The following is a 24,828-nucleotide window of genomic DNA, read 5'->3' as shown; positions in this document are numbered from 1 at the left end:
AAAAAAGAAATATAAACTGATAATAATAAATGAGGTGGGGAACACACAAGGTATATATTACTACTAAACTCACAAAAAATAGGTGTTAAATAGATTTAGTCTTAAATCTTTAAATCTATTAATGAAATTAGCCAATATCATGACAGCACAATATGTGATTTTATGAGGAGATGGACGCTCACACTCACACCTAGGGGCAATTTAGAGGGTTCAACCAGCCTACCCTGCATGAAACTGTAGTACCCGGAGAGAACCCATGTAAGCCAGAGAGAACGTGCAAACTCCACACAGTGAGGCTCGACCTGGGGTCGACCCCTCCACCCCAGAACTGAGAGGTCAACGTGCTACCCACTCTGTAGCTGGTATATAGTCATTAACATATATATTATGCCATAATGCAGATGAAAGGTGGGAACGACATATTTTCACCTCTTATTATGACATATTGCGTGGTCGCTCCCAGCCTTATTGACAGCAGACAGCTGCATGAATTATACACATAATACATACAATTCTTGCTGAGTGCAATGCCACTTCAACGGCACGAAGATAGCCTCTAGTCATGACCCTATTTAGATTCCAGTAGGTGCAGCACAACAGAAGTTGCTTTACGGGATTGGCTTGACTGCCTTCTGCCAGTTTAGAAAAAATGCTCTTTGGAAAGTCTCCAACTAAAAAGGAAAAAAAGAATGAAAGCGATAAGCAGGCCAATAAAGGAAGAATAGCCTTTGGTGCAGCCTGCACTCCTCGGCAAGCTTCAAAGAGCAGTATGTCAACAGAACAGATGCAGTAGCAGACATGACTTGCATAATAAGTTACTGATGCAGAAATCATTGTTTTCATCGGTCATTATGAGCAATTCGACCACATGCTGTCATTTTGTGAGTGTAGTAATGGCAATTTTTTTGAAACGCCAGATTTACGAAGCCACTGTGTCTTTCTAAACTGATTCTCTAACATGGAATATTTCAGTTCTTAATCTCGGAAGAACACACAGTCAGAATTAATATATTTAACTCACCATATGTCAATATATAATAAATATATGAAATACATTTTCATATAGGAGACAGAAGTTCACTCCAAACAATATTTGATCCATCAAGGTCCAGTTAAACAAACTTTGTTCCTTTGCACATTTTGAAAAACATAGTATCAACTCTCAAGCTATTTTTTTCATTTATATTCCACGCTAACACCTCATAAAACAAACAATAAATTATTCATTCAATATCCGTACCGCTTATCCTCTCAAGAGCTGGGCAGCAGGCGGGGGACACCCTGAATTGTTGGGCAGAATATAAAATATGACATGTTCAAATATTTTGCCTTCAGTCACGCTGAATTCAGCTACTTTTTGTTTTTATGTAGAGAGGTATACATCATTATACGTGCCTCAAATAAGCATTCCACGTTTGGGTAGATCTGTCTGAACTAGCCATTCCTTCATATTCATTTTAGATGAAGTGCCTGGAGAGATTCTGCCTCAATATTTATGCACTGCTAATTGCATGGAAAAGCCAAATATATCGCAGTACTGTTAAAGTGAAAAGCAATGTCAAATGTAAACATGTACAATATGATCTCCTAACCATTAAACCTGCTCCTGCAACACCATTAAATACTTGAACATTTACCTTTAAATACATTGAGCAATACTCAAGGACATTAATTTACAACAAGCCAAGTGCTTGGTGATGAATTTATAAAGACTCTATGAGCTCATGTTGTTCTTCGTTACACTCTGAAGTATTTAAAAGTGGCACACGTTATAATATTCTTCTTGTTTCAAAATCACTTCAATAAAGAGTGAACTACATGCCCCCTGATCAAGCTTTCCTCTTAAAAAAAATCAGTTTTTGTCCATCTTAATTAGTTCATGATTAAGACATTGATCTTACAACTCTATATCTAAATTCTGCGATTACCTGGCATGACCAATATAATGACATCAAATTATCAAGAGAGCAGCCTCAATATGTTTCTTACTGGGGAATCAGATGCTTTACTATTTAGGTGCTATTGTCACTGGCTGTTGAAGTCTGATAGAGACAAGCAAGCCTGATGAATAGCCTTTGTTTGTCACATCATTAGAGCAATGCCAACCTGGCAGTCTCATTACAGGAAGCCACCTTCACAAACAATGACAATGAGTTAATTCATTTTCATATGCCTTAGAAAAAAGAATAGATAATACAAAGTTGTATTCCATTTTTGTATTTTTTTTGTCAACAGAAAATCTCTTAATCTTCACTGAAGTGACCAAACAAGCTCTTTGCTCAATTTTATCATTAGTTTTGAAACAAATGTATCACTATTTGCCCCTTTTTTCATGGCCCAAATTGATATAGTTCCATGTCTTGTTCTCATGAAGGACAAGAAATTTTCAAGACAGCTGTATGTAGTATACTATAAATCCGCAGTCTCAGTTAAAATTGATTTTTTTAAAAAGAAAAAAAAAACAGATTGCATAAAAGCTCTATGATGCCTTTCAAATTTAGTTTAATTGATCATTCCAAAATTTGACAATCCCAACAAGAAAAGCCAAAAATCTACAATGGGCCACTGGAAGGAGGAGTTCCAACTTCATCGGGGAGACCTTTGGCTGAATTCAATCTGCACCTTCTAGGCCAGTGCAGTAGAGATGAACAAATACAGTTTTCTTGTAATTTTTAGTGGGTGCATCTTATAATCATCCTTGTATTATAGCTTAAAAACTGTGATACTGTTTAGAATTTTCATTTTTATTTTTTATTTTGAAGCAAATCTCTTTTAACCCTCTAATTTCATAACCTTAGCATGTGTTTTTTTCCCCCTCTCCCTCAAAGAAAATCCATATTTCCCAAACACCCTGTAGTACATTAAAAAATTCCCTGCACAATAAAACTGAGAATGAACGTAATCCTAAAGACAGTGGACATTTGTACAAGATGCTGCACATGCTTTAAAAAGCAAACTCACACAGTATGTGCTTTCTTGAGTGTAACTCCATGTAAGACAATCGTAAACATAAAGAATGCAACGTCTTAAATATTGATGGCTGTACTTGGCGAGAAAATGCGCCATTGCATTTTGGAAACAGGGTGAAAAGAATACAGCTTCAGTGCAGGTGAATCAGACTTGCAGACATTACACAGACCAGTGAAAGCTGTTTTCCTGCTGCTACTCATGATTGCCTTGTCTGCGCTCACTGTTAAAGGCTCCACTATGATTATTTATACGAGTCCTGCCTCACAAACTGATTTGACTTCCTGACCAAGTTAAGACTTCCATCCAGTGCTGAAACATTTGGACAAAAGTAAATGAAAAGTGGTGTCCGAGTGCTCTATTCACAGCACAGATCTACGATCTCCCCAAGCTAACTTTAAATCATCTTCCCATGAGGTCTGCTTATATTTGCTCAGACCAAGAGTACAACTCCGAGTAAGAATCTTTCTCCGTCATGTCCGGGAATAAGCTTGTTTATCGGTGTGAATGCCGTCAGCCTCCAGGGGTGTAAAAAGGCTTTCAATTTTTTCTTTCTTTGTGTTTCCAAACCTAGTCGGAGACTTTTACAAATTGTGCCTTTTTCGACCAAAGGAAATCTCAAAATCGTCTTTGTCACTAGCCACATTGTAGTTATGGTATGGAGTGCAGATATGTCTGACATTAAGGTTTGAATGATGACTTGATTACTTGACAACTAATTGATTATCAAATGAATACTTTCATTTCTATTTTGATTTCATGTGTTTAATAAAAGAATTGCAAAAAAACCCAAAAGCCGTAATTATTCTTCTGATAAAGAACCTTTTGTGTAGTTATCAAAGGACCAAAACCACAGATTGCTTTTATATTTTCCCAAACTGTAAGTCGATGCACATGATTTCTTTTTAAGAGCCACACAAAATGATGTGGCAGGCCAGATCTGGCCCCTGGGGATGGAGTTTGACATCATGATCCACAGCTTCAACTTAAGCGAACAAAGTTGTAAATGTTTTGTGTGTTTACATCTTTTAACTACTTGTTGCCACTTAGACACATCAGTTTAAATTGGCTGTTGTGTTTCTTACCATGCTTGATTGAACTGTGTTATTTGTTTTTTGGTAACTGGGCCCTATTACCCCAGTCATGAAATCACTACACTGTCTCCCTGAGAGTCAAAGAATAGACTATAAAAGTTTACTTCTGGTCTACAAAACACCGAATGCCTTTGGAACAAAATACATGTTGCATTTTCTTGACCCCAACAAAGCATCCAGATGCCCTGGTTCATCTGGTACTGTATTGTTGTGTGCTTCAAGATAAAAAACCAAGAGAGATGGCATTCAGTTATGCTCTTAGTCTGTGCAAAAAAAAAAAGAACATCTGAAGTGTGCTCAAACAGTCTGCTCCCCTAAATTACGTCTAAAACTGTTTTTGTTTACCACAGCGTACTCAATTTCCACCACAGGAAGGTCTAAGAATGACAAATGTGCAACCTGATCGAAAATGCGAAAATGTAGTGTGACTAACTGTTGATATTTACACATTACTATGGTATTTGCTAACAGGCTAAGTGACATTGGGATGTACAGTGAGGATCGCTCAATTCGTGCTTGCAGTTGAGATGGGCAGATAATCATTGTTGTTCCCTTGAGGCCGACGATTCGTTTACCTCTGTTTGTTTACACGGTGTCGTCTTTCATCACTTTAACTTAATGCATGTTGGCGACTGCATGTTAAATGTCCTTCTCTAGCAGTTCGGCAAATCTCACAAACTGAGAAACAACATCATAATGTGCAGTTGTGGTTCTAGGAAGGATTCCATCTATTAATTTGTTTCTCATACAGGTCTTCACAGTTTAGTTTTGCACCCCATTTTACACATCCATCAACAGTTAGAACATTCCAGCGCCTTACCGTCAGACGAACATAGACATCACAGTAACCCTTCTTCCCTCCCTATTAGGCACCGCTTAATGTAGCAAAACTTCAAATGGCTGGACCTCAGCCCAAATCTACCCAAGCATGCAGGTCCAAGGGTATTAATGCAGGTTAATTGCTAACAGATGTTGATCCCATTTAGTTCGTTAATCAAGTGAAATTATCATTCTGGCGTGGTGGATGTCCAAAATATTGCACGATTTTATTCACAGCACGTGTATTGCGCTGATCAAGCAATTGCATTTGGGGAATTCTTATGTGAATTGACTTGTAGATTTCTACAAAAGAGAATTAGGGTCACTGATGGAAAAAAAAGGTGGCCAAGATATTGCCACCTTTTTTTTCTTCAGTGGCCCTAATCCTCTTACCCTAACTTTTACTTATACAAATCATTCATGGTTCTAAAGACACATTTTGCTATTACTCTCCATGACAGATAAACATCTGATTTCCCTTTATTGATAAAACAATACGCACGTGTTGTCTAATTCCCTGAGATAACCATGATCAGTTTCTTATTGTCTCAATGTCACTATTATTTTCTTTTAAACAATCCTTTTGTCATTGCCAACTAGCATGTGATGTTGTTGGAGTTGAAAATGCCTTGAAAATAGAATATCTATTAAAAATGCAACACGCATTGTAGTTTTAGTTAGAGAGAGATGGGACGACAAAGGTCAGGATTCACCAAAGAATTTACCTGAGGCTCTGGAAACCAATAGAATTGCTTTTTAGAGAAAATAAATTAATCAGTGCTCTAGAAAGGGTAAATGCCTTCATTTTTATAATCAGTCACACCAGATGGTTTGATTCAGAAGAACATATAAACATTATAAACATATAAATATTAAAAAACAGCTTCACTGTTGTTCTTTAAATTGTGATACAAGAGTCCTTGAGTGTGAGGCAAATGGGAAAAACTGATAGTCGAATACCCACTTGCTGGTACAATAGATATTCTCTCCAATTTGTTCTATAAATAGACGAACAAATACTGAGCCCTTGCCTTCTGACAATGTTAAAACACTGCATCAAGATGGAAAAAAAGTGTCTGAGCACACTGCATCAAGATGGTAAAAAAGTGTCTGACCACACTGCATATGTCATGTTTGATACAACCACTGGGGTGCAAGTACATCTGCTACTTGAGCGTGGGCAATGGGTGAGAAAATGACAACTGCCGCAGGGAGAAAGCAGTGTAGACACTTCTCCAAGTGTGCTGTTTAAGAAAGGACTCCTTGTGTTGTGTTTGGTGGTATGGAAGAGTTGAATGGGGTTATTACTTATTCAACAAAGGCATATTCACACCTGCACTGTTTGGTCTGGACCAAACCTGAAAAGTCCGTGGTGCATACCTTTTGGGCTGGTGTGAATACAAAGCAGAGAACTTTGGCGTGCACCAAATTGAATTCATACATTGTGTTTTTATCTTTCTTACTTGTGTTTTCCCAAAGTGGCCTGCACGTGGAATAATTGTAGCTGTATTAGGTATATAAACACAATAGCTGTGGCAAATTATAAACATCAGCACTTTCACCAGAATAGAGAGTCCTGATGTTCATATGTTTTAGATCCTAGAAATAGAAAAATTACCAAGTAGGGTTTTTTAAATTGGACACCAATATATTCATGCAGTCATCTGCGTTACCACTTATCCTCATTAGTGTCGCCAATGAGCTGGAGCCTCTGGAAAGAAATGAAATATGAACCTTTACGACAATAGGACACTCAAAGCTGCAGTTTAATGATTGACTTTACGGTCATGTCATCTGATTTGCAGCTGTACGTGTTGGACATTCGGTGGAAGAGAGCGGTCAAGCGATTAGCTGGTCCACCTGGGGGTGCATTGGCCCAGATGATGGGTACTTTTCCATCAACAGTCAGGCTTGACAGACCAAAACGTCTTGTGAGGGTCTGCTGGGAACACCTACCAGAGTTCTGTGTCAGAATGACTTTAAATCCCCACCTTTGATAGAACATAGCATTTAGAGCCGCATTGAACATTTTAACCTTTGCTGAATTTTGTCAATCCCTGACACATCTTCGTGTAATTTTATGTTTTACACTGAATCAGGTATTAGGAGCCTAAAGTCTCCGAATATTCAAAACTTTGAGTCTCCAGACTGACTGCTTTCTCAATATACTCATGGTTGGCAAATTGATCTGAATACCGAATTGGTATCAGAATAATTACATTTTAATTTGAGTTTCAGTTTGTCTTTTATGTGCACTGCCGCTGTTTAATTAAAGAGGTACCTTCAAAGACAGTGTCCTTTTGGACTCATCACTCCCAGTTTAACTGGCACTCTTTGATCCTGCTGCTCCTTTTTACCTTGTGCTGTCACATGGGATAGAAATGACAGGTAAACAAGCAAGGAGACTCAGCCAGCATGAATTAGATAGCAGCATACTGTACATGCCTCAAGCAGCTCACATATAATGACCTGATAGCAGAGAGGTATAGAATCATACTTTGGGTTTATTTCTTAGACCAATATGATATAATGGCAAAATGTAAAAAGTGAGATGTATTTAACTATGTAAGAACAATGGGTTGAGGAGGGGATAAACCTCCCACTCCGTGGACTCAACAAACCCTGATCCCCTACTTGGAAGATAAAAAGTCTACGTCAACAACTGGGATCTAAGTATTATCTAGTCATCCTCAAGATTCAGTATGTTGTACATTTGCTTAATGGAACGTTAAAAAGATAAATTGTGTTTAAACCCTGATCCAGTTTTATCCCATAGACATGTTTTGATTAACATTCATTTCACTATAATTCTCGTATTTGCACAAGTTACTGTTCTGTAGAAGACATTTTTTCTAGATCTCATGGTAACAAAGACACCACAGAGAATGTATATGGAACTTAATTTAAGGTGCAGGCCTTGCATTCATTTTGACTGCAAATACAAATTATATTTCAAGGGAAATGTTATTCTAAAGTAGTATTACATGTACAGAATGATTACTCTTTATAGCTAAAGGTATGCTTGTCCTTCAAGAGACTTGACAGATAATCAGGATGCAATGGTTTGTTCAGTTTATGCAAATAAAGAAAATTATTTGACTTGTTGGCCTTTCAAACTCATTTGAATAAGCAGGACAACTTTTTCAACTCTGACATAATTGTGATGATGAAGGATTGCATCATTATCACAATAGAACTCCCATAAATTTTATGACATATTTAAGGGACTCACAATTAATTTGGGAAAATAATTTTAAACATCATTCCTAACCTTGCAAAACTTGCCAATGGCACTTAATTGAAACAGAAATGACTTTGTGTTGTAAACATGGATTTAGGGATTCACTCGTATTTATGTGAGAAATGAAAGACACCCTGGAAAAGAAGATAAATGAGAAATATTGTGGATGTGGCAAAAAAATAAACAATAAATGTTAAAAGAGAGAATCCGAAGACAGACTCCACCATCAAGTCAAGTTGATGACCAAAACCTGAATGCGTTTGGTGGCATCAGTACAAAAATATTATAAAGGTTACTTGTTACATAATCAACTATTTTATTTGTTCAAATTAGTCAGCTATGACTCTGCTATTTTGTTCAATTCCGGGTTAAATACACCTTTTTTTCTGAACAAAAATATACCTTAGAGGGATATGTTCTCAGCAGTTGAAACTCTTAGCTGCAAGTCATAACGTCTGTGCTTATGCATCAAATTACAGCTGATCCAGCATTTAATGATACAGTCTCCTCATGAACTGATCTTTAAAGGGGTGAGGTGCTTATGTTTTGATGATACAGTATTTTAATTGTATCCGTTGCCAACGTGAGATTGAGAAATGTGGCTTCTTAAAGACCATCTGATGCAACAGAGTCGAGATATCGCTCTCTATAACTATACCGAAAAGAGGTCCAAGTTGGCCAAGAACCTTGTGGTTTAGATGAGTTTAGCTGAGTAAGGGCAATCGCAGACAGAGGTCTCTAATACACCTGAAAATGTGGCTAGTAAAACACTGTGGGAGCCCCTAGCCTATATAATGTATCAAATAAAAACAGTTGGACTGGAACAGAAATGTCAATGTGTCTTTGCAGAGTTATAAACCTTTAGTAGAGTGGTGCAGCAGGTGTGCATTAATAGACCCTTGCCCCATTCTATCTTTTCAAAGTGTGTAAAGAAGGGTTCCACAATTGTGTATGCTCAAACAACTATCTAAGAAAATTCGGAGTAGGGTTGAGGTCCCATTTCAAAAGGACAATTCCAGAACACCTCAACGGGGAGATAGGACGTAACCATATGCGCAACCTATCAATAAAGAGAGCAGCAGCTGATCCCCATAGTGATCCCCTTCTATAGGTGACTGAGCTTCTTTCTGGTGCTAAAAGGTAGCCCTTAGGACATCTTTTTGACTGCCTTCATCCGTATTCTTGGTTTTGTAGTTGCAAACAAGATGTTATGACTCTAAAGCAGGGGTGGGCAAACTATACCACAAAGGGCCACAGTGGGGACACCTTTTCACCATTCTGGTGTCCTACAAATTCAATCAGTGGATTTCATTCAGGTGTTTTCTGCAGAAATCCCAATGGTTAAAGTGTCTGTGCTGGATCGGTTGGAACAAAAACCTGCACCCACAGCGGCCCTCGAGGAACGGTTTGCCCACCCCTGCTCTAGATCGACTGGGAAATTAAGAGCTATATATTTTTTTCTCTCGGCTCCTTCAACACAACTGACTAATGAAGTGTTTGTAACATTGCAGTTGCTTATCGATCCCCTGCTCTCAAGCATCACAATCAAACCCTTCCGTGTTAATATTGAAGTCTCCCAGGAGATGTATAACCAGGTGTCACCTTGTCATTTCTTAAGACAAAGTAACGGCCAAGAATGAGAGTGCATGTCAGAAGCACTGCTTATACATTTTATCTTTTAGCTCCCTTATGTGGACATACTATGGATAGTTTTCCGTGTTTTAACCATGACATTCAGTGAAGGAGAATACGAGTGCTTGATTGCTGCGTCTTACCTTGGCAGCACACATTTGTGTCGTCTCTGTTAAGGGGAATGCCACTTTTATTCGACAGTCAACGTTGAAGCCTGATGGCTACTTGTTGTTTTTACAACTTAATGAGCAGTATTTTTAAACAACCCTTTTTACTTGGTATCCGATGGTGTACGGTCTCTTTGCGATTGGAGAGCTGGCTGAAGAAGCTGACAATAAAGAGCAATGTGAGATGTGGAGACAAAAGTGAATCAGCTCATAAAATGTACTCGATGAGTATCTTTCTGGTACTGGAGAGTTTCACCATTTTTTGCTAATGTGTGTAATTTCTATGACTTGTATGAGAATTGTTTTTTTAGAATTGCTCTGCACTATAAGATCAGCTATCATTAAGAAAATTAAGATGCCATATTTTGTTGTGTTGTCTACTTATTTTAATGAAATTTGGTTGGTATACAAGATTTCAGTCACTTTCACTCAACATATTCTTACCAAGGTGAGAACTTGGCAGAATAATTCTACGAGCACAAAGCTGATGAGTGATAATATGTTAAAATAGAAACAAATATTGTGGGTCTTGATAGGTTCTAAAATAAACATTTGACCAATGCCACTCTTCACATTGAAGGCAATTATTATTTCTATCTGTTCTGCATGTTCCTCCTGTTACATGTAGCTTAAGGGTACTCATGTCCTTTAAAAATGGGAAAGCAACCCATGCATGTCATCTACAGCATGTCATTGTCCTCATGTTATTTGCGTGTGTCATACCATTGCTGCCATAACTCTCGCTGCTACAGTCTAGCATCAAAATTTTCTAAATATCATCACAGCAAAGGGACAATAAATGGTGCACAATTTCATGTAACCTTGCTCAAGCAGGCGGAGATGCAGAAAAATGGGTCCTGTTTTTGTTAGAAATTTAAAAAAAATACAAATAAAATAGTAAAAAGTCTTTTTTTTAAATATCCACCATCAATTAATACGGAAGAAAAAGCGGTGTTTTTTTGTCAGGTGCCTCTTCATTTTTTTTCTTTTTGGTGTTCATTTGCTTTTGAAGTGTTGTTGTTTGCCTTAGGCTATTAATTTCACAATAAACATTTGTGCCAGGTAAAATGAGCAGTTTACATATGTGCCCAAAAGACTTGTTTCTGAGAGGATTTAAAGGATGGACAAGTATAAAGTATATTTGTCTCTTCAAAGTAAACACAGTCTTGATCCGAGTAATGCCTGGAGTTTGGGGTATGAAGGAACTCTGAACAAAGAGTTATCGAACAATGAATCAACATCACCGCTGTGAGAATTTCAGAAAGGGACTAAAACAAACCTTTTTATTTCCATGTCAACTCTTATCACAATTGATATTCAATTCAAGTAGGTGCTCTTTTCCAATTAATCACCCAGCCGGGAGAGTGGTCTCCTTGGACTATTAAATGCTAAACAATAGACATCAAACAAATTGTCCTATTGATTGATGTACTATTTTGTGGCACCTTGTAGGCTTCTGGTATTAAGTGTGTGTGTTTGTGTTTGTGGAGGGGGGTAAATATTAAAAATAACATTGAAAATAATCATTTTGTTTTGCTGATATCTTTGCCTGTGTACATTATCAGCTACAGGAGAAGAGAGAGGCTGCAGGGGGATTATTTTTAAGCCTTCATTACTAAGCACCTCTTAACATAAACACACTAAGGTCTCTGCATTTCTAATGGATTTGGAAAAAGTCAAAGTTTAAGAACTATTTATATTTGAATTTAGACATACTTGCTGGCGGGCGCCTACTTCATACAGCATAGTAAGGTGCTTTACCTTTACTAAGGCCAAAGGATATGTTTTGCACTATATGCAATACAAGTAGGGTCCTTACTATAACTCTACTCTCATAATTCATGCCACGATGCAATGTGATACGAATGACTCCAATTACAATAGATGGCACAAATATTTTTGTCGTTATCCCCGATCATAAAACTTTGAATCACTTGAAACCTGAAAAATGGTAACGGAAAAATTGAGTTCTTTAGTTCTCAGCAATTTTGCAGCAAATTAGAATTGCATATTATTTGTTATTTTACAAAATTAATGTTTTCCATCCTAAGAAACATGTAACAGAGATGGTAGAAACACAAATAGCCTCTACAAGTCTTTAGTGGTAATTGGTAAATACTTTCTGATATCTACATTCGGGTTCTTTAGTTTCCAACCACATTCATGTCTGTATACAATTCGGATGCTCATTACAATATCTCAGCCTGATTGAACTTCATTATAATACTACAGCAACTGAAGTGAATTCCGATATTATTATGTTATGTGGGTCATCGTGGGAATCACAAATGCGAGTGTAGAGGGAAAGTGGAGGATCAACAGAAAAGCAAAGACGCAAGCAAGCTTAATATTCAATTCTCCAATGAAAGATAATCTTCCCTACAAGGGATTTTTTTTGTCCCAGCAGGGCTCCAAAGTAACAGCTATGATACGTCTTGGGCTATCATGTGAACATTACTGCAATAAAGGCAGGAGGAATATGGTGTGCTGCGGTAAACTGCAATTAGAGGCTTTCCTTCCTGTTTTATTCATCGTATCCATTGATGTTCTACCCATCAGCCATGTATCCATTTCCATCATCTTTGTAAATCGCATATAAAATTGCTTCTTATCATTGTCACACAATCATGAGAAAATCAGGATACTTACAAACTTTCCTTTTTAAATTTAACTGCCAAAGTTCTCCCATTATATATATATATATTACTCAAAAAACTTGGCACATCATTAGATTTCATTTGACCACTGGTATCTCTGTGATGAATAGAAGACATTTAGAGCCTAATTTACCAACATACCGGTTTAGACAAGTCACTCTGCAGAATTTTCCTTTTTTTTATCTACTGTCTGCCCCTTCCTCATTAGTCTAACAACATGTGGCTGAGTGACTCATCCTTTCATAATTACACTTCAGGACTGTGTTACAATTGTGCCAATTTAATGTGCATTTGCTTTGTTTTTTTGCCCATCTCTTTTTATTTAATCTAATTTAATTCATGTGAAAACACTTATTTTATTTGTTACTGGTCCTTAAATGAGATTTTAATAATTGTGCCCATGTGCATCACAATGTAAGCCACCTTTAATTTGTCTGACTATGTATCGCCTGGTAATCAAGTTTGGTGGAAGGGTGCATCTTTGTTCATTTTTAAGCAATTATAAAAAAAGGCCTATGTGGGGGGGACTAATTATACAGCTGGTGTCTGGTAAAATAGCTTTACAAAAACGAAAACATGAGCAATAGGTGATTTGCTCTATGTGATTTTCATCCCTTTGCAAGATTTACCTATTGAAAAAAGCAAACAATTTGAAAAGCATTATAAAATTAGAAAATACAAAGTGTTATTTTTTTGTACGCGTCGCTGGTATATGCCAACGGGAAAAAAGGTCACAATATCTTTACCCACTACGAAATATGATTTTTGACATTTGGCAGTTCTGATATAGTGCAAAATGACCATTGTTTTAGAAGTAATTCACATGGATATAAATGACAGTAAAGATATGTACCTTCTGCTGACAATCCCTGTCTAAGAAAGATAGATTTATTATCATCAGTATTTGTTCTGGTGATATTTGCATTCATTCTTTTTCCCTCCTTGAGTGGTTTATCGTCAAGGACGACAGACACTTTCCCCGCGGCCAACAAATTAACCTCTCATCTCTCATCCTTAAACCGTCACAACAAGCAAATGTAGATGGATTATGCTTGCATGCTCCTAATGCTCTACATCAAAAACACACAAAGTGAATGTCAAACTCTGAAACGTTGAATGTCAAACTCAAGTGAACTAATGGTGACTTAACCGGACGGAGGACAGTAGTTGTGTTAGCGTGTACAGCACTATACAGTTTTCTGGACATGACATGCGGCCTTGGATGTTTGAGCCTTCCTGATCGGCAGTAACAGTATAGTATAACAGTACAAGAAAACAACAACTGCTACTACATGACTCTACTTCCTTTTATTCAAAAGGTACACTGACCACTAGGTACTGCAAATCACAATAAAAAATATGATCCACCCAAACTTTAACACCAAGTGACACCCTGAATTGGTGGCCAGCCAATCGCAAGGCACAAAAAGATCTTGCCCACACTCATAAGTAGGGGCAATTTAGATTGTTCAACTAGCCCACCCTGCATTTTTTATGGGAGGAAATTGGAGTACTCTGAGAAAACCCAAACAAACTCCACACCACTCGTCCACTGGGTCGCCCCTCCGATCAATATTTCCCTATAAATTACCTCACAATGGTAACAATTTGGAGTCCGAAATAGTTTAAGTGACTAATACCATTTCGAAAAGGTTTGCATGTGCTACGGACCAGAACCTTCAAAGACCAAAAGGTCTTCTCAGACATAATAGACACCGACAGACGTTTACTACCTCCTTCCAGCCTGCCATGACGTTGCTTGCTGCTTCCTGCTCACTATCAAGCAGTTTCCAATAGCAACCATCTGAACTAAAGCACATTTCTCATTTGACAGATCATTACGGAAGATACTCTTTCTCCCATTCTTCTGCAGATAGATAGATAGGTTGGGGAAGATGATGCACAAATTTGCTCTCTTTCCCGTCTTTTCCTAAGAAAAGGACTCTCGAGGTGGATAGGACAGAAGAAGGGAGGGCACACTGTTGCACGTTACTGTTGCTATGGAGATAGTGGCACAATACACCATCAAGCAATGCTTTAGCAACAGGAATCAAGTGTGCATGAGCTGTAGCCTCAGTGACCAATTATATGAAGGAGGGATTTATTTTAGAAAAGAAAGTAAGCCCAGTTTCACTTGGTCTGAAAGAGCGACACTGCCTCTGAGACTTTAAATATCCTATGCCAGAATCCAGATTAAATTAAGGATCTGCCACCTCACAAATGCTTGGGAAAGAAAAATCCATTTCAATAAGGGGAAGACAATAAAGAGCTAATGGAGGCTTCATAATTGCATGTACCCAAGATAAAGGTGTTAATCAAATCCTACCCCTGCAAAGAAAAACAGCCATTTACTTTCCACAAAGAGGCACATTTTGCAAATATATCAAAGTTAAATTAGTTTACTGCCATTGGCTGGCTACTGCCTGGTGCTCGTAGTTGGCTGAGAGAGGCTCCAGCACCCTCCACGAATGAATTAATAATTCAGCTCAATTAAAATTGATGTATTTCATCCTTTCATTACTTGAAAGTCATTATTTTTCATTCACCATTGGAAGTGTATAGTATGCAGTACTTTATTACACTTGAAACTATATTAAAAGAGTTTGATGACACTTGACCGGTCAACATCAAACACAATTTGTTTATTAAAAATGACAAAGTGTATTTGAAGTGCATTTTACTATATCCTCAATTAGCAGAAAATCCTACTGCCCTAACATACACTGCCAATATCGACATGACAGGGCACGAGAACCAGAGTTTACAAGAGGATAAACTGATTATCTTTTGTTTATACGGAACTGTAAGCAGACTTACGCGGCCGACTCATGTTAAATTGGCTTGAGAGAACAACACAAAGAACTGATGCGGTGGAGGAAGCTCTTCAAAGATGTTAAGTCGACGCACGAAGGATCAAACCAACTTTGGTCTACTGAAACTATAAATTGTTGACATTTCTGACATAAAATGTCACTATAATTCTTTAGCAGATTTGACAAATCCTAGTCAGTTTTACAAGTTGTATACATAACATAACAAATAACAATAAGGGGGGAAATTTTACTTTTTGCGTGTAAGTAGTCGAACGGGCATGGCAGAATTGGTCAGCCTTGTATTTAATCTAATAAAGTGTGCAGTTCTACTGTAATGCATATCCACTTGCATACTCACTTTTTGCTAGGTTCAAGTCTTCTAGAGCGGGTAAGGAAGTGCCCCATTATTCTTTTCGCTGTTCTTTTCTTGGCTCTTTTTTATCAGTACCAAATCAGACTATGATGGATGAGTCCAGAACTGATTCAGTGACTTCTCTGCAGAGCTGGAAAAGAAGAAAAAAAAGTTTAACTGTCTGGGATTTGAAGCTTCATGTTGAAGCAGGTCTTCCCTTGTGCAAGTAATAAGAGTTGGGTTGCTAATAACACATGCGTTGTAGGGAAGTGGCTGTGATGGGGAATTGGTCAACCATTCGCAAATACAGTATGAAAGAGAGGGAGCACAGCACAAAGGCAACTTTCTTTGCTGCTATTCAAGCTCCTGTACCATTTTGTGGCAGAAGTGATGCGGAATCAAGTCAAAGTCAACTTTAATGACAAACTTGTACTACATATAGAAAAAAAATGAAATTATCTTTCTCTCAAACACTCAAAATGAAGTAGGATAAATAATATTATGACAAAGGCATTTAAAGGCCGGGCATATTGCAATCGTGTAAAGCCAGTTTATAGGCTGGTTCAGGGTTAAGCAGATTAAAGTGGGATAAATACACACGCAACATGGAAAAATAAATAGAAACGTTTTTCACCACCAATTATCCTTTTAAATATGACACATTTTCATAACATCTGTGGGCACAATACTACAATAGGAGAGCCAACTATGTCAACAATGGAGGTAATTAAAATGTTTAGAGATCAAAGTGATAAGGCTGTTTTGATATAAAGCTGGCACTTAAACAAGTATGAACTTGAGCAAGAAAATATTTCTTTGTGTGTTTTTGATCTAAAGAGAACACACACTCATTTTGCCGCCAACTGAGCATCAAAAATAAACATATGCTATCCCTATGGAGGACATCCTATGGGAGGCCCAAGCTTATTGCTTTTACACTGTTACATTTCTGGGACAGATGCAATGGACTGGGGACTGATGTTTTTTTTCTGACACAAAAAGATCTCCCTGTAAAGGCTGGATTGTGTAACTGGTTTTAGAAATGTGCCAGTTTGCAGTTGGGAATGTCTGGACACGTTATTATTATTTCTTAGCTGAAGGCAATTTACTGCATCAATTTGCAGCTCCCAGTGAATAAATACATCAATAAATCAACTTAATCATTCACAAGTCTCCTTTAAGCACAATCTATAGACCAGAACATTTTGAACCCAGCATTCTCATGTATGTTAGTATGTAAAATATAAATAAAAGCAGGTAAGACTGAGTTAATTAAAAGCAGATGAACATAATCTAGATATTATTTAAGAGATTTCATATTTTCACTGAAATACAAGTATTCAAATTAAGTTCTTGCACACGATGTGTGACCGAGCATTTATTAGTGAGTCCCTCAGCTGGCAATCCAGAAGAAGAACCTACTTGAAACTGGCAAGGACACCACACTATTTGGGCAAAGGGCCACTCTCGAAAACTGTTGATGAACACATTTAATTAATTCGTGTGCAAATATAATTCAGAGATATTAATTTTATGCGAATTGTGTGAGGAATTAATCAAGTTTTATAAAAGGATCATTCGCTGCATAAAAAGCTCACATTCTATAATGTCAGTTTTTTAATGGAATTGCAGAAAGTGTTAAACGCAAAACCCAATTACAAACTCCAAATATTAGGAATGTATACACAATATTAATCACAGGTGTCAAACTCAGGGCTCTTGGGCAAGATCTGGCCCTCTGCATTATTTTTTTTCTGCCAGCAAAAGTAAATAATGTGCATTGATTTGATGTTTCTTGCTAAAATAAAATGTATATTTATTTTTCTGTAGCCTTTGATGAAAGAAATTAGACATTTTTTAGGTTTTTCCCTTTAAAAAAATTTATTCGGTGACTGAGTGGTAGGGTGTTGGCCTCACATTTCTATGTGATGTAAATTAAATAAAAATCATGTTCATGTACTTTTTAAACAACATATTTCTAACTTGTTTTTATTTTTTCAATCAATAAATCAGCATTCCATCTACTGAATTAATCAAATTAGGAGAGGATCACGTAGGCGGCAGTCATATGCATTTTCCAATAATCAATTTTTGATATTTTTTTGATATATTTCATTCCAAATGACCTTACTGTAGGCACAAGTTGAAATGACAGGATACATAAACAGGTGGTGAAAAGCTGCAATCTCAACGAGATCCTTAGGGTTTGCTGTGAGCAGGCTGCACTGTGCATCTGTTTACTGAAGCACTGGACATGTCATACATTTATCCAGTTCACTGTTAAATGTCTATGTGAAAATAAATTCTAAGCCCAAGGCTTTTCAAAATAAATTCATTGGAAATATAGCACACTGCTTTTGGCATTGTACTGTGTGTCTTTAGCTTCTCGATAATACAATACTGGGCCTCTTGGGAGAATACTGGCTCAGTTCCTAGCCAAATCATTTTATAAAAATATGAATATTGAAAGAAAATGATGTCAAAGAAGCCCAAATTGCATGGCAAATAAGGTTAGCCGAGAGACAGAGTCAGAGTCATTAAAAACACGCGTCTCAAGAAAAAATAAAGGAAAAAGAAATGATGCATTGTATTTTCTTATGTTTGTTTTTTTCCCTCCTGTGAAAGCACCTTCAAGTTACTGAAGCACCTTCAAGTTACTGGACATAAAAATACATTTTGGTTATTTCTTTTAAAAAATAAGTTCACATACCTCCCCTGAATCTGATTGGTATACATTTGTGCCTCATTATTTTTAATTAGGTCATCTTTTGATTCTCTTATAACCGGATTAGCTCTATTTCTGCATATGCTTTTGCTGGCAACTACATTCTCCAACTGGAAGTCATTATTAGTGCCACAACAACTGTTTTTTTTCAAGGCAACTAGTACTTTAGATTTCCTCGGTACTGGTGGTGGGGTTGAAGTTTAGTTTAAAGCTCAAAGACGCACAGTTGAGAAATATTAGATACGCACCTTTGAATATTAAATATTGTGCATGGCGTCAAATGTAAAATCCTTCAAGTAATGAAATCAATGATTTTTCTTTTATACGTTGGGCTGTGGACGAAATTATCAAAATGAGTCGGTAAAAAAAGAAGAAAAATGCATTCATTTTTAACATTCAACTTTTTGCATCACATTTTGTTTACTTATTTTGAATTCATTGCCTTTCTATTTCTTTTATGATTTGATCAATATTCTTAATTATCTGCTTTTTCATTTTAACCCCCGCAACCATAATGAGGATAAAGCGGTTCAGAAAATGAGATGAAATGTGATTTTTTAAATTCAATTTTCTATATTTCTTTTTATCATAACTGTTTTTATTTATTGCCTAACGCTTTATAATGTATACGTTTTAAATCTAAATTAAGGTATCACAGAGTTAAAGTATACATTTCTCAAAGATTTTCAAATTCACATTACTGAATCTGATACTACCCTCACAGAGCCAAATGTGACTGATAAACACACTTGGGGACCGCCCCTCTTATTCCCGATAGCAATATAAATATTATTGGGTTTGTGAGTCAGCTGAGGTTTTGCTCAGCAGATTCACAAACAAAACAACAACAAGCCCAAAAATCAAAGTACATGAGTTTTGGATTCTTAAAGTACCAAGGGGTACATTACCACCCAAAGTTTCTGCAAAAAAAAAAGAAAGAAAAAAGGAAAATCACTTCATTACTCTATTTGTGATATACAGTAAATGCATTTAATTTAAAAAATAAGATTTATTTTCTTTCATTTCAGTTTTACACAGCTACTAATTTTATCAAAGGACTCTGAAAGCAGTATAGGCTCATTTATTATTTACAATTTATGTTAAACTCACTCCGCCTGTAATATCTTCACTTGCGCAAACAGAAATGCTGGGTGGTAAACGGAGGCAAGTTAGCTTCCAAAGAATAATGAATTCAGGAGAAGTGGTGAACTCAAGGCTGCCAGTCCATCAGAAGCTCTCCCATGCTCCAGATGGCCAGTCCGTCACTGGCCCACTTTTTGGATTTTCCCCTCATAGTGACTCTGGCTATTGCGATGTAACAATTAGCCACACCAAATAGACCCAGTTGCTACAATTCTATTCAGTGGCTGGATGAAAATCAAAGAAAATAAACTGGATGAAGACTTCAAATCAGATGCATCGTTCAGAAGCCAAATCCATTAGAGATTAAGCAGTTTCCCGCACAAGCAATAAATCCCCCAAATAAGGATGCGCCACACCCAGCACTGAATTATATGATTAGAATACGTTTTCAATCGTGGTTTGAAATAATAATCTGATGTGAAAACAAAAGCTCTACATTTTTTTCTAATTCATCTGCGGTCACTTGTTTAACACATCCTTATGAGGTGGACACCTTGTAACTAACTTGGGAATTATGTCACGTGAACGCAAATATACGTGTTTTCTTGTAACTTCAAACACTTTTTGTCACTTTCATTTAGGCTTTAGTGGCACACAGGCAGGTGCATGAGGCAAACAATTTTCACAGGATCCTGAAGACTCTTTTTTTCTTTTTCTTTTTATGTCTGACTGATCAAAGTATGAAAGCGAAGTACACGAGCAGGTTTCAAGGCACTGTAACACAATGCAGTGAGCTAGCATGAAATGAGCAGGGAAACAAAGTGCTAACTGAACAGCATGACAATATGTCAGACTGAAGTAAATTAAGTAAAGGGTCTTTCAAGGACAAAAATAAAATATTAGATAATGTTGTTTCTATGCCTTGGCTTAATTCCATTGTGTTTTATTTATACTTTTTTCAAATTTAGTAGATCTAGACATTTACAGAGGCTATTGTCCGTCAAAGGCCATGTTTCTGTTTTTTATTCTATTTGTTCCCATCAAACTGCCAGTGATGCTGCAGCTTGTCCTGACATACAGTGAGGTGAAAGCCTGCAAGGAACAAGTTGAAAATGCATCTGGCTGTCACACAGCAGGGCTTACCAAAGATTTCTCATTCAGGCCTCAAAACATAGAGGGACTTATTTTTTTCCCCATTACTTGGCTCGTCCACCTGGGCTTGAATTTTCAACTCCAAACATCTGTGACTATTAATTCACAAATCACAAATATGTATATTGAATTTGTCATGAATTTCTTGACAGGGGTTATTAGCAAAGCATATAGTCGCACCACAAGTGTAAGGTTCTTATCGCTCATATTGTTGCAGACTTGCTGCGCCACATCAGGTATAAAGTTATTGTTGTGACATACTGCTGTTATGCCGTGTTGTTTTGGTCTTCTTTTTTTTGGCAATTTTCTTTTTTCTCGCTATCTCAATCTCTTCTCCCCTCGAATGGTGTTCTGTCCAAATGTATTTTCAATAAATCAAATTCCCAAATATAAACTGCTACACAGGTCCAATATCTAACTCTCCAGTGGCATTATGGCAAAAAGAACCACTGTACTGCATGAAAAACATCCAAAGGTAAAAACAATCAAATAAAAATGAATAGCACCAGATGGATACAGAAACAACCGGCTCCATTTCTCATCCTGTGAGGCCAGTGATTTTTTTACATCAATACTATTTACATATGCAAATGTATTAACCTAGAGTGTAAGAGAAAAATATGATTTTCTGTTCCCTTTTGATCCCTGTCCAAGCTGACTTTGGTTCATTTGCAGATTTACGAGGCTCTTCTGTACTCAAAATGTTGATTTAGTAGGACCTTTCCATCCCACCTTCAACTCTTCCCAACAACATCAAGGTGTGTTCTCCATGTGTTTGGAAATATTAAGTATTTTCTACCTGCTAACAAAAAGGTAAAGTGTCAATGCATTACCTTTGCACGTGATGAACGACTTACAATGCCACCAAAGCAAATTGCTCTCTTAAAGACAAAATACTACATCAAATATATGCCACAGTGATGAAGTAATAATCATCATTTTGAGAGGCATTTTATTCCAGTAGAAGGTTTTCTCACACCCACCAGGAAGCTGTAATTCGTCGTTCACGTGTGAAATTGCATAGACTCATTCCAACCGTGGTTCATTAAATGCACAACCTTCCCTACTCACCATTGCTTTTCAGCACCAGCCATTTACTTAAGTTGAGAGACTGTAATTTTACATAAATAAGTGTGTCTACTGATGTAGATTTGTCCAGTATCAAAAGTGCATTCTGGCATGTTCATTACACACAAACTCCCAGAGACTATCAGCTTGCAGGTAAACTCTTCCACCACCTCCAGTTCAGGAAAAGGCTCGGTGATGCAAGGTGGTAAGAGCATAGTTTCCTGTATTACAGCCTTCAAGGGCAGGCAAGACTCTTTTGTGTGCCAGACAGGCAATAGAGACTCACACCACTGCTCTCTAGAGAATCTGCTGTTTTTGCGGCACTGCTCATGTGCTGTTCCAACCATGACATTGCCGGTTGTGTACTTGAGTGATATGTTGAACTGGACACACCCTTATGTGTTGTAGCAACACTTTGACACCTTGCTACATCAATTTGGCAGTGGTTAAACTTGGCTTCTTTTCACTGCAATACTGTCTGTTCGTTCTATTTCCCAAGGTGCCAAGTCTCACTCCAGTTACACTCTCACCCAAGTAATACTTCAATAAGTGGCATAAGGATTTTAGTATATCAACCTTGCTGTATAGTTTACATGACAAAAATGAATGAAAACAAATAAAAAAAAACAATAACACTCAAATGCCTCTTTTTTTATAGTTAACTCATTACTTGTGTCTGAAAAAATAGACATCCGATTCATATAAACTGGGAAGAATTGCAGTGCAAACTCATATGTAAGCAGCATTGACGATGCCAGACTTCCATTCGATTTTGACTGGAGGGGTAGCAGGAATCATTGATGCCAGCCATTCTTTGTAAAAAAAATGGATTGGATTACTGGCTCTGTCAGTGGCAGCCAGTAAGTTAAATGACTGCCCTATAAAAGGGTTAACAACTTCCAAAAAGTGAATGTTGTAAGAGTACTTCTTTTTTCGATTGTTTTGTTTTGAACCCAACTGATGATATAAAAAGGAAATGTGCAGTGTCAGATTGAATTTGGATTAATGCCACCTTGTTTGTTTATGTTTTTTGCTCTCTCTCGCCGTTTGATTTCTTCAGTTCTTTACCACAGCATCATTTGGTGTCCTCAATATTTTTCTGCTTGAAAGCAGTCTGACTTGTAATAACTTTGCCCATTTGTATTTATCGGCATTCTCTCATCATTTTCTTTAATGATAGAACTGAATGAACGAAAGACATATCTAAATATGTGTTGCATAGACCATATTGCTGAGCTCATACATTTAGATTCAGCACCACATCATGAAACGTGCATGTAATTCATTATGTGTCACTTTCGACTGGTGGAGTCCGGCGCTTTAGCCTTTTTGACAACTAGTTAATCCACAAAGATAAGTGTTTCACTTGGCGATTGGCTGGCCACCAAGTCTGGGTGTCTGAAGTCAGCTGGGATAGGCTCAAACAACCCCTGCAGCCCTTGTGAGGATAAGCAGTTCAGAAAACGAATGAATGAATGACCTCACGACCACCTTAACACTGTCAGCAGAAACAGTAGGCTTCAGTTGAGTGCAGAATAAAACATTGATGTCTTCTTCTAAGGCACCCTTTAGTTCTGTGGCTATATAAAGCCAATATGCAGATATACAGATCTGGGATTTTAACTAGCTGTCAATTATGAAAAAAATCAATATGACATGACTACATTCGCTCCACTATTTTTGATGAGACGTCCGAAAACGGTGTGTTTTGAAGGTAAAAATTACACTTGATTTTAGATGGAGGGGAACCCTAGATATTTTCTGACTGTACTTTAATGATGACCCTTTAGCAGTATATTAAAAATGACCTAATGACCAAGGGGTAGGTCAGCTTCTACAATTTGAAAAACATGACTCCCTCTTTCACTCATGTCATTATGAAAACAAACAAAAGGTCATTTTCCCACAGGCAACAGCAACGTCATCAGAACTGTGTCACTGCCCTCTCCATATTAAAGAGCTTTAATCAGGATTTAACCACAATCACTTGATCTTTGGGGAAATTGATGCTTATCCCCACAGTTTCTACTACTGCTGCCTGTTGACAAATATGTAGGCGTCATTAAAATAACTAATTGCAGTCAATGCCAAATCATTGTTTTACACCCTACAATAAAATAATTCATATTTTCAGATGAGATTGTTTCAACATTAATGGAAGTCATCTTATCGTTATTTACCAAATTCTTAAGAAGATTGTGTTTTTGGTTAAGCAGTTAGTTTCATTTAAAAAAAATTATAACACGAGAAAGAGCAAACATAATATATTCTTTTTTAGGCTGTTATCCAGGTGGACTGAAAAGTCCTCACTAAAAGTTTGGATTAGGACAGTTTAGCTCTGTGTCAATAATGCTAAGCATTTGGGCACTGTGACACTGGGTTAGCTGAACCACTGACTGACCTCCAGGTGTCTGAGGCAAGCCGAGTCACAAGAATCAATTGGTTTCTCAAGGATGAGAGGATTAATTTGAAAAGATCTGCCGCAAACTAGAGACATCACCGTGCGAACTCATTCACAACATTTACACTCTTGCATTAAAATAAGTAACTTTTTGTATGAATTGTATTTTGTACTCCTTTTACTCAAACAATTTTGCTGCATTCTGCTAAATTCATCCCCACGTTCAGGATCCAATTGAAAATGAATGGTAACGTTACTCATAACTTTTGGATTTGGATTCATCTCACTCAGGATTAAGCATTATTTGGACTTGTATTTGAATAATAGTATCCTGAAGTAACAGTCTTCTTACTTGAGCCAAATTCTTACAAACATGACTTTCTTTGCATTGTCTGATTTCCACACCACATATTATCATTTGGATATCAATGTTTGCACGGTGCCTGTGATTTTATTCCTTCCCCTGCAGCTTTTCAATATGTCAGATTTGCAGAGAGTTCCAAACTACTCCTTGAGCTGTAGGTTAAGCCTCACAGCTTAGTGAGCCACATTCATCTCTTTTTTGCAGTAAAAGGAACAGTCTCCTGCTTCAGATTCCTGGTCACTTGAGGAAGGATGATTGTGGCTTAGAGTGGGTGATCAGTGAAGCACAGATTG

General features: G+C 37.2%; 1 long non-coding RNA gene across 2 annotated transcripts in view; it reads right to left on the bottom strand.

The window, feature by feature from the left end:
* Window positions 1–24,828, bottom strand: part of LOC144082798 (uncharacterized) — a 48,097-nt gene that overhangs the window by 10,107 nt on the left and 13,162 nt on the right. For both annotated transcript variants that reach the window (XR_013303351.1, XR_013303352.1), the window contains exon 2: window positions 15,749–15,893. This is a non-coding gene — a long non-coding RNA (uncharacterized LOC144082798). The remainder of the gene's footprint in view (window positions 1–15,748; window positions 15,894–24,828) is intronic.

The sequence above is a fragment of the Stigmatopora argus genome, chromosome 9 (assembly GCF_051989625.1).
Source record: "Stigmatopora argus isolate UIUO_Sarg chromosome 9, RoL_Sarg_1.0, whole genome shotgun sequence".
Lineage (NCBI taxonomy): Eukaryota > Metazoa > Chordata > Actinopteri > Syngnathiformes > Syngnathidae > Stigmatopora > Stigmatopora argus.
This window is presented reverse-complemented; position numbering and strand designations above follow the sequence as displayed.